The 11,045-nt window shown below is 43.5% G+C and overlaps 1 long non-coding RNA gene across 1 annotated transcript in view; it reads right to left on the bottom strand.

Moving 5' to 3' along the window:
* Positions 1-1,037: 1,037 nt before the first annotated feature.
* The window catches only part of LOC121445184, a 28,292-nt gene continuing 18,284 nt past the window's right edge, over positions 1,038-11,045 (bottom strand). The window contains exons 2-3 of the long non-coding RNA XR_005973899.1: positions 3,104-3,161; positions 1,038-1,156 (exon numbers count right to left, since the gene is read on the bottom strand). This is a non-coding gene — a long non-coding RNA (uncharacterized LOC121445184). The remainder of the gene's footprint in view (positions 1,157-3,103; positions 3,162-11,045) is intronic.

The following is an 11,045-nucleotide window of genomic DNA, read 5'->3' as shown; positions in this document are numbered from 1 at the left end:
GCTGCTCTTGGAGATGACCCAGGTTCAGTTCTCAGCATTCATGTTAATGGTTCACAACCATCCATAACGTCAATTCCAGGGGATCCAAAGTCCTTTTCTGACCTTGGTGGGCACCCACATGGTATACATACTTACACACAGGCAAAACACTGGTCCACATAAAATAAATAAATCTTTAAAAAAAAAAGTTAAAGACTAGTCAGGCGATGGTGGCACACACCTTTAATCCCAGCACTTGGGGGGCAGAGATAAGCAGATCTCTGTGAGTTCAAGGCCATCCTGGTCTACAAGAGCTAGTTCCAGGATAGGCTTCAAAGATATAGAGAAACCCTGTCTTGAAAAAAAAAAAATGTAAAGAAGCATCCTGACTTTAGTCTGCACACTGAATTTCTATAAATACACTCTGTTCATGTGTGTGTGCACATGTGCATGTGTGTGCGTGGGTGCCCACTCATGTTGTGTGTGTTCCTCTGTGTGAGGTGCATATGCAAGTGTGGTGCCTGTGTGTGGAGACCAGAGGTCAGAGGTCAACACCTCAGGTGTCATACACCTTGAATTTTGAGACAGGGTCTCTCACTGGGAGTTGGGGTTTGTCCATTTGGCTAGGCTGGCTGATAGCAAATCCCTAGGGATTCTCCTGTCTCCACCCTTCCAGCTGTAGGACTACAAAGACACACCACCATACCCAGTGTTTTGCATGGATGTGGAAGCTCAAACTCCGGTTCTCAAGTTGGCACAGCAGGTGCTTTACCAACTCAGCATCTCCCCCGCCCAGATGTCCTCTTCGATTTGCATTTTCCATTTTATCTGCAGACAAAAAAGGGAAAGTAGCTGATACACTGCAGTGGTTTGAATAGGAATGCCCCCGCAGAGTCATCTGCTTGAATGCTTGGTCACCAGGGAGTGGCACTATTAGGAGGTGCGGCTTTGTTGGAGAAAGTGTGTCACTGGGGTACACTTTGAGGTCTCAGATGCTCAAGCCTGGCCAGTGTGTCACATTCTCTTCCTGCTGCTGAGGATCCAGATGTAGAACTCTCAGCCACCTCTCCAGAACCATGTCTTCCTGTCTGCCACCATGCTTCCTGCCATGATGGCGGTGGACTGTCCTTTATAAGTATTGCTGTGGTCATGGTGTCTCTTCACGGCAGTAGAAATCCTAAGTAAGACAGACATGCTCATTATGTTCCCTCTGAGTTGAACCTTTATGATCAATAACTACATTTAGGGAAATTATTGATAACTTGGTTCTTAATAGAGTCTGCCTCAATAACTGCTCATCTGAAAAACTACTTTCAACCTTCATTTTGGTCTTCAAAGAAATAAAACCATGTATGAAGACTGTTCTAGTTTCATTCTGTTGCTTTGACAAATAACATAACCAGAAGTAACTTAGTGGAGGAAAGTGTTTATTTGACTTAGAATTCTAGGTCGTAGTCCGTCACTGAGGGAAGTCAGGGCAAGAATTCAAGGAGGAACTTGAAGCAGAAATCTTGGCGGAACACTGCTGGCTGGCACACAAGCAGGTTCCGGCTTAGTTAATACAGCCCAGGACACTGGCCCAGTGGGCTGCGATCTCCTACATCACTTAATAGTCAAGGCCATCCTCCACAGACTTGCTTAGAGGTCAGTATGATCTAAACAATTCCTCCACTGTGACTCCCTTCTTAGGTGACTCTAGACTGTTATTTTGGCAGTTAAAGCTGGCTAGGACAAAGACCATGTTCCTAGGAGCACCTAAAACACTTGTTATCTGTGCACAAAGAGCAATTTACATGATGTGTGAAAATCATGAATGCTTTTAAGGATAGAAAGCACTTCTCTGGACACTGAGTTCTTGGTCACTTGGAGCTGGGCTTCTAGAGAAGTGTCTTCCCTGGCTCAGGTCTTATCTCCCGTTCTTTGTATCATCCTCTCAATGTCATTAAAATGGGCTTTGAAAAAATACCCTCCAGGGAAATCAGCTAGTGAGCTGTCCAGAAACAAGGATTCTAGGTAAGTGCTCTAGAACGGAGCCACACCTTATCCCCTCATTGGGGGATCCTGGGCAAACATTCTATGACTGAGCCAGAACCCCAACCCCTTACAGCAGGCTTGCAAAGTTTGTCCTGTGTACATTTACTAAGCTCCAGGAAGCAACCATCACGGAGGTTTTTCTTTTCCTGGTGTGGTTAGACAGCTTGTGAGGGGTATGGGGAGCATCCCTATCATATCCGCCCTGTTGGAATGATGCTGGCTGGCAACCCAGGCATGCTCAGACTTAGATAGCTTCCTTATAAAGCCCAGGACCTAGCTATTGACTGATTGCCTAGAAAATGTCCCGAGCCTTTATCCCCTGAAAATATCATTCTCGACTGGATCGTTTCATTCTCAAGCTGCCTTCGATGGATGGGAAAAAGCCATTTGACTTGCAAAGCTGATTACGAATTATTTTCTGATTACAGATTTATTTTGTTTGTGACAAAACGCTTCCCGCTAATTGCTAAAATAATCTTGGAGGCACTTGCCTCCGAACACCTCATTTATTAACCCGCTGTAGTTTCTCCCTCATCCATGTTTTCACCTTTTTTTGTACACCTATTTACAGGATCACTAATCTTCATCAATATCTTTAGGGCCCTTGAGAAGCAACTGGTCTGGGCTATAAGAAATTCAGGTCTGGGCTGGGGGGGTGGGGGTTTTCAGCAGAGAGATGGTAGAAGAAGGAATCATGGAACAGGATTGTTTCAATGGGGGAAGGGGAAGAAAGACTAGAGGAAGAAATACATGGAAAACAATAACTATCACTAAAGACCTTTTGAAAATGTCATATGGGGACCTACTACTAAGAAACTTTCTCAAAACATACACATACAGGTGTGAAAAGAATTTAAATTGAATTACCTTGTAACAGAGCAACAATGCCTCTACTGGACACCACAAGTGAGAAAATAAAAAGGTCAGGGCTATGAATGGGTTACCTCTGTTAGTCTTGTTGACTATAGAATCTCAAAGATTCCCAAACAGACTATTGCTGATGCTATTGGCTGCCCTCAGACATTGCAGTATGACCCTACTGCTAAAGATGCTACATGCTTGAACATGAGGAAATAAAACTAGCACTTACCTGGAATCTTGATCCGTACTGGCAAACCTTCACAGTGCTGAAGGTTCTGTGCACACTACTAGAGGAGAAAAGCAGTCATCAGTCCCACTCGCTGTGAACCCTATGAGCTAGAGTAAAAACCGGCCTGGTAAGATACGATGCAATAGTGGTGCAAACATCATGGGAGCAACTACACACTTTCTGATTGCATCTGGAGGCTGCTCCAAAAGATGGAGCCCATATTTGCCATCATTAATGGATCTGAAAACCTATGCCCAGGTATGTCAAAGACCCTAGGGAAAGACCCAGCACGGAACGATTCTGCTAAATGATCGTGGTATTAAACCAACTCCTAAAGACTTACTGGTCTATCCACATATTAGTGCTGCTCTCCACCCTCCTCAGAGAAGCTTATTCTTGTGCAAACAACAACTGACATGGATGGTCGACCTGCAAAGAACAAGAGGCTCTATCTTTTTCTTAGCAAAAAAAAAATACTTTATAAATAGGCAAAAGTGATAAAAATTACATTAAATATAATGTCATTGAAAAACAGACTTGGAAAAATTAGAATCAGTATAGACGAAAAACTAAAAAACACTAAAATTTAGTTTATATTAAGACATTGGAACTACTCCATGGTGTTTGTTCTGAAAATCTGAATCATATTTAAAATGTTGCTAAGAATAAAATTCTTTTTTAATTGAAATTTTTTATGTAATATATTCTGATTAGTTTTCCCTCTCTCTAGTCCTTCCAGGTCCCTGGGCCCCCATCCTCCTTCCTATCCACATCCACACCTTTTCTGTCTCTCCTTAGAAAACAAACAAGCATCTAAGAAATAATAGTAAAATTTAAAAACATAAAACAGACAAATCAAAATAGGACAAAACAAACAGAAGAAAAAGAGTCAAAAAAGCACAAGAAACACATATAGACACAGACACATACATTCATGCACACAGGAACCCCATAAAAAGACAAAAATGGAAGCCATAATATAATACACAAAGGACCTTCAAGAAGAAGAAAAAAATCAAAATAAAATGCTCTGACCCAACATTATGAGACAAAGAAACTCCAAAGATGCCCCCGAGTTCATTTCATGTTGGCCATCTACTGCTGGGCATGGGGCCTACCCTTAAGAGTTGTTTGTTTCCCCAGTGAGACCCCCTGTGAGTTTGTGGGGACCCATTACATCAGACTACCACAGTGCATTTACATCATATCCTCCTCCCCAGGTTCAGGGATCGTTGTCACCAAAGAGGGGGCAGAAAGTCTGTAAGAACCAGAGGTAGTGAATGACACCCTGAAGCCGTGCTTCCTAGGAACAACAGGGCAGTTGCACATATGAAATCACAGTGTCTGTGAGTGTGTGCACAAGATCTGTGTAATCTCAAGGCAGACAAAAACTCAGGCGGAGGGCAGGTGAGTATAAAGTTTCACCCCTAATGAGCATCTATTGGCAATTGATAGCCCCTAAGAGAGGGAGTCCTTTTAAGGGTGTGATCAGCCACACTCCAGAGGCTGGCCCCATGTCCAAGAATATTTGGGCAGCAAAAATCGAACTCAGTGAGTTTTAGAAACAAAACAAGAGAATATGGGGTTAAGTAGGTAAGAAAGTAGAGGCAGATCTGGGAGGAGTTGTAAAACAAGGGGGAGGATGTAAAAGTGATCAAAAAACATTTATTCTCAAAGAATTAATAAAAAGGGATATTTAAAAGACATGGATGATTGGGCTGGCCCACACCTGCAATCCCAGCATTCAGGGTGGTGAGGTGGTAAGATTCCAGTTCAAGGCCAGCCTGGGCTACATAGTATGTTGTGGGATAATCCTTTTGTACACTGTGAAGATATGTCTTTGCCAAGAACCTTGTGATTGGTTTGATAAAGTGTTGACTGGTCAATAGGTAGGCAGGAGAGGATGGCAGGATTTCTGGGGAGAGAGAGGAAGAGGAGGAAGAATCTAGGATTTCACCAACAGAGTTGGGGTGTTGCTATACTGAGGAGAGGTAACTGAACCATGTGACGGAACGCAGATTAAAAAGTATGGGTTAACTAAGTTATAGGAGCTAGTTGGAAACCAACCTAGCCTAAAGGCAAAGCTTTCGTAATTAATAATAAGTCTCTGGGCCATTATTTGGGGGCTGACAATCAAATATAGTCCAACAAAAATGCTTACTACAATAGTGAGATCCTATCTCAGGTAGGGGTGAATCCCAGTTAACAACTGACCCTCTACCTTGCTTACCAAGTTGTTGGTCAGGGAGAAATGAAATGTCCTCTCAGCTTGAATTACAATGGGAGATGGAAGGCAATGGAAATGAATCACTGATGGTTGTTGACCAAGGTTTCTGTCCCACCTGGTCCTGCAGTCATTCAGTCCCAGAAAAACACACAGAGGTCTACATTAATTATAAACTGGCTGGCCTATTAGCTCAGGCTTCTTATAACTGTTATAACGTATATTAGTCCATAATTCTTGCCTATATTAGCCATGTAGCTGAGTACCTTTCATTAGGGAGGCATTCTCATCTTGCTTCCTCTGTGTCTGGCTTCCTCTGTGTCTGGGTGATGACTGTAGACTGATCTTTCCTCTTCCCAGAATTCTCCTGTTCTTATTATCCTACTTCTACTTCCTGCCTGGTCATCTCACCTATACTTCCGCCTGGCTACCAGCCAATCAGCATTTTATTAAAAATAATACAAGTGACAGGACAAAAGACCACTGTCCCACAGCACATGATCAATGGAGAAATCCATTCTTCATTTGCCTCTGGCCCTCAAGAAAATTATTATTGAACATATTGGAAAGAGTAACAAGAAAGTGTCTAGAAAATATTCACTGTTTCAGCAATATTGATAACTGAGTAGTGTGTGTGTGTGTGTGTGTGTGTGTGTGTGTGTGTGTGGTTTTAGATAGAGCGTCCAGGGCCTTGCACTTGCTAGGCAAGTAATCTCCCACTGAGCAATGCATACCCAAAGTCCTTCATAGGCTGTTCTTACAAGTGCTCCACCACTGAATTATATCCTCAGAACCCCCAATGGGAGGGGGGGGTTCTAAGCAACTGCTCTATCTCTGAGCCAAGCCCCTAGCACCTTACTGGGGAATTCTAGCAAATGCTCTACTGGTAGCACATATCTAGAACTCAGGAAATAGAGGCAAGAGGAATGGGAGTTCATCTTTGGCTACCTAGTGAGTTGGAAGCCAGCCTAGACTATAAGAGACTCCATCTCAAAAATAAGAGGAGAGGAGATGAGGGACTGGAGAGATGGCTCTGTAGTTAACAGCATTTGATCTTCTAAAATATCCAAGTTTGCCTCCTAGAATCCACTTTGAGTAGCTCACAACCACCTAAAACTCAAGATTCAGGCCGGGCAGTGGTGGCTCACGCCTTTAATCCCAGCACTCGGGAGGCAGAGGCAAGTGGATCTCTGTGAGTTCGAGGCCAGCCTGGTCTACAAGAGCTAGTTCCAGGACAGGCACCAAAGCTACAGAGAAACCCTGTCTCGAAAAAACAAAACAAAACAAAACAAAACAAACAAACAAAACAAAAAACAAAAAACTCAAGACTCAGAGGATACAACATCCTCTTCTGGCTTTCTTGGGCACCATACTCACATGCACACAGAGGAGAGAGGGGGGAGGGGGAGCGGGAGGGAGAGGAAGAGAGAGAGAGAGAGAGAGAGAGAGAATTTAAATTTTTAAGAAAAGAAAAAGACAGAATTTTTATCTCACTCCTATCTCCAGTTCTACTTAGCCAAATTTCATGTCAAGTTGACCTTCAATCATTTGCCTTTTGGGATCCTATTCAAGCTCAGCTCTGCTAAGACTTCCTTCCTGGTGGGCTGTTGTACTCATTGCAAAGGCCTTTCCTGGATCTGGCAGGGAACTGCCTATAATTACCCTTAATGTACTCCTGGAGCAAAGATACGCGCATTAAGAGCCAAAATAGAAGGTTAACTACAAACTGTGTAGTAATGCAATTACCTCCCAATTATCCTTTCCAACACTTAGGGAATGAATAGGAGACATTAAGCCCAACTCTGCAGGAGAGTCTCTGGTTTTTGCCAGTGGAGTGGAGGTTGGAAGGGGCAGAAGGTGGAACAGCAACCAATGGAAGCTGGCAGTGATGAACGTGGGGTGATGGTGGCACCTCAATGCAATTATCCCCATGGGTATCAAATCACCTTTTTCCCTAGTTTAGGTTTTGTTTTGTCATTGTTGCTTTGTTTTGTTGTTGTTTTTGAGTCAGGGTATCACTTTGTAGCCCATGCTGTTCTCAGGCTTGTAACAATCCTCCTGCCTCTGCCTTTCAAGTAATAGGAAAACAGACATGAGCCACTCCGCCCTGTGATGGTGGGCATCATTCATATTCTTCCACTCGTGGCCTGGAGTGATGTCTAAATGGGTAAAGTGCTTGTGGAGGAAGCGTGAGGAGTTGAACCCACATAAAGCCAGACACAGTGGTGCACATGTTGCTAACACCAGCACTCCTGCTTTGAGGTGGGAGGCGGAGACAAAATCCCCAGAAGCTCACGGGCCAACTAGCCTGGTGCACAGAACAGCTAAGTAAAGAGACTGCTTCAAACAAGGTGGAAGGCAAGACCAGTGCCTCAGATCATCTTCTGATCTCCAGTACACATGGTGGCAAATGCGCATCCACATTCATTCCCTCATACACATGCTTATTATTATTATCATTTATTGCTGTTGTTGTTATCATTATTATTGTACTATTCCGATAGCTCCAGAAGTAAAGGTGATGATCTATTATTATTATTATTATTATTATTATTATTATTATTATTATTATTGTACTATCCCGATATCTCAAGAAGTAAAGGTGCTTGCTGCCAAGACTGAGCACCTGAGTTAGATCCTCAGGTCTCACAGGGAAGAGGGGAAGGAAACAACTTCCCCAAGTTGTCTTCTGACTCCCATGGGCATGCCATGACATACATGTGCCCACACACACGCACAGGCAGACAATAAATCATTGTTCTTTTAAAATCCTTCAATTTGCATTCCACTAAATGTGGGCTAGGTCATCAACTATCACAAACCTGTGTAAGACTCTGCTTCGCACTGATCTAATGCAAAGTTCTGTAAAATGAATATTTTCCCCTAAAAGCCTATATCAAAAAAATGTCAGCTAAGACTACAGAGGTGAGCATCTCATCTAACCTTAGGCAGTCTCCCGGGGACTGGAGTGAATCTAGAGGGTGCATTTCCTATCCAAGATGCTGGTGTGAGACTTTCTCAGGGAGATGTTAAGAAACATCTACTGATCCCAGATACAGAGGACACAAGCAGGTCAAAGTAAGGTCCTGTCCTGGTCTAGCCTGGTTAACGAATTTATTGAGGTTCCTTACAATGAGCATGGGTCGGGGATTACTTACAGAAGCATAGACGATTCATCTCAGAACAAAATCTTTCCTAAGAAGCCAGGTAACGAGGCTGGGGAAATGGGTTCAGTGTCTAAGAGCACTTGTTACTCTTGCTTAGGGAATGTTTGGTTCCCTGCACCTACAGCCAGAAGCTCACAGCCCATCCAGCTACAGGGACTCCATCTTCTGGCCTCCTCAGGTAACCTCACACATGTCCACACACATATACATACACACATGTGTGCAATGCTCAGACACTCTTTTGAGTGAGAGCGTTGCATATATGCTAAGAGTGGACACGCAGAAATAGCAGCAGGCAGGACATGGAGAACATTTTGGTACCAGGCTTCACCAACATCTACACCCTCTGACAACACACAGTCACTCTATCAAGCAGGTCCTTAGCAACTGTAGAAAAAAAAAACTGTATCTACAATGGTCATCTTTGCTTTGTAACCTCCTTCGTCCTTCTTCTCGTTCTCTTCATCCATTAGCAGGCAGTATTCTTTCATCTAAGCCATATCTTCCGGGTTAACACTCACTTATACAACTATGAATTGCTATTGACTAAGCCACTGCTCAGTGTAGGGACTTATAAGAGCAAGTCTGTGTGCTACAAGACTGGAGAGATGGTTCAATAGTGGAGAGCACTTCTTATTTTTACAGAGGACCCAGGTTTGACTCCCAGCATCTACGTTAGCAGCTCACAACAGCCCATAACTCCAGGTACAGAGGATCCAGTGCCTTCTTCTATCCTTCGTGGGCACTAGGCACACACATGGAGCACAGACATACATTTGAGCAAAGCACTCATACACATAAATAAATCTTTTTATGTTTCGTGTGTGAGCATCTACATATACATGTTCATGTGTATGCATATGTGTGCGCATATATTTATGTCTTTCATCAGGAAACATTTACTTCTATCTGTTTGTTTGTTTGTTTACTCTTTGGAGACATGATTTCTCCACCAAAAGCCTTCCACCAAAGGTCTCCATACTGTAGAACACCTCCTTCTGGCTTCTACAGGCATCTGCATGCATGTGTGCACACAGAAACACTCATATAACCATATTTCTACAAACGCACATTTTTATAAACACATGAACACAAAGAAAAGAACTCCTTTTTTTAAGAACTCACAAGCTGAAATCCCAGGATTCCTTGCTATGCAATACTCAGAAGTGATGGCCACCAAACATGAGAGAGAAAGATGGTCAGCCTCATTAAGGGACAGATCCTACAGCTAGAAGAGAAACTCCTCCATCAGAACCTGCGAAGCAGGGAAGATGAGCTTAATCCAAATCAGTATCAGCTAACAGGAAAGAGTGGAGGCAGCCGAGCAACCACATCCCCACTCCAAATGGAACGATGCCCAGGTTCCATCAAATGCCTTCCCAAATGCCCCAGGAACTCCGGCTGCTGTTTATAACAAAACCAGACATGACCCCACCACACACGCACACACACACACACACAGAGAGAGAGAGGCATGCCTTTTATAAGGCCAGTTGCCCCATTTTGTTTGGCGTAATTTATTACTCAGTACATATCAAAGCTACAATTGTCAGCCCCGCAGACATTTTCCATTTTAATAGTTCGCATGAGGTACCGCATTATCGATCCTACACCACTAAATAAAAAACTCGTTTGTCAGGGGAACACGAAATGGCTTTTAATGGACAGAGCCAAACACCTGCTACTAGTTAAGGAAGAAAAATAACCATTCCACCGTGAGGACATTTGGAAATGGCCTTGCTGTGTGACTTTCCCCTGGGGACGTGTGAAGAACTATTTATTCTAGATAGTAGATGCAGACCAGGGAAAAGATCCCATCCAAGTTCAGCTGAATGAACCAATGAACTCATTGGGATTCCTCACAGGTGCACGGGTGAAGGATCTCTCAGAGGATCACAGAGTCAAAGGCAGCAGTATCACCAAGGACAATGACATCCGAACATGGGTGATGACCTCACAGGAGCTTCTCAGGGTTCCACCTTCACTCTAGGCCTCACCCAAATATTCCAACACCTCCTAAGACCTGGCAGATCAAGAAATGGCTGAAATTCCAGAAAGGATCCTTCCCCCCCACTCCTTTTGTTTTTGTTTTGCTTCTTTTGTTGCCATGACTACAGGGTCAGACAAGCATTTCGGAGGTCAACACAGTACTTTCTGCTCAAGATGGCAAAGGTCACGTGATGCACAGAGGAAAAAGCCAGACTGCTGCCAGCACTGAGATGCTCGAGTCTTCTTGGAAAACAGGGAGTAACTTCTAGAAACATCAGAAAGCTAAGATTCTCTGTGAGAATAAGGAGCAGTGCTCCTGATCAGTTAGCCTTAGTTAATTGTCTTAGCCAGAGCTACTATTGCTTTTGGTCAAGATGAAACACCATGACCAAAAGCAAAATGGGAAGGAAAGAGTTTATTCTAGATCTATTTCCTCCTTGTAGTCCATCACTGGAGGAAATCAGGACAGCAACTAAACAGGACAGAAGCCTAGAGGCGAGAACTGAAGCAAAGGCCGTGAAAGAGTGCTGCTTACTGGCTTGCTCGCCATGGCTTCCTCAGT

Source organism: Microtus oregoni, unplaced genomic scaffold, assembly GCF_018167655.1.
Source record: "Microtus oregoni isolate MIOR12 unplaced genomic scaffold, Mior012 000003F_ref0000135, whole genome shotgun sequence".
Lineage (NCBI taxonomy): Eukaryota > Metazoa > Chordata > Mammalia > Rodentia > Cricetidae > Microtus > Microtus oregoni.
Note: the sequence above shows the minus strand (reverse complement) of the source record. Positions and strands in the feature narration are given on the sequence as shown.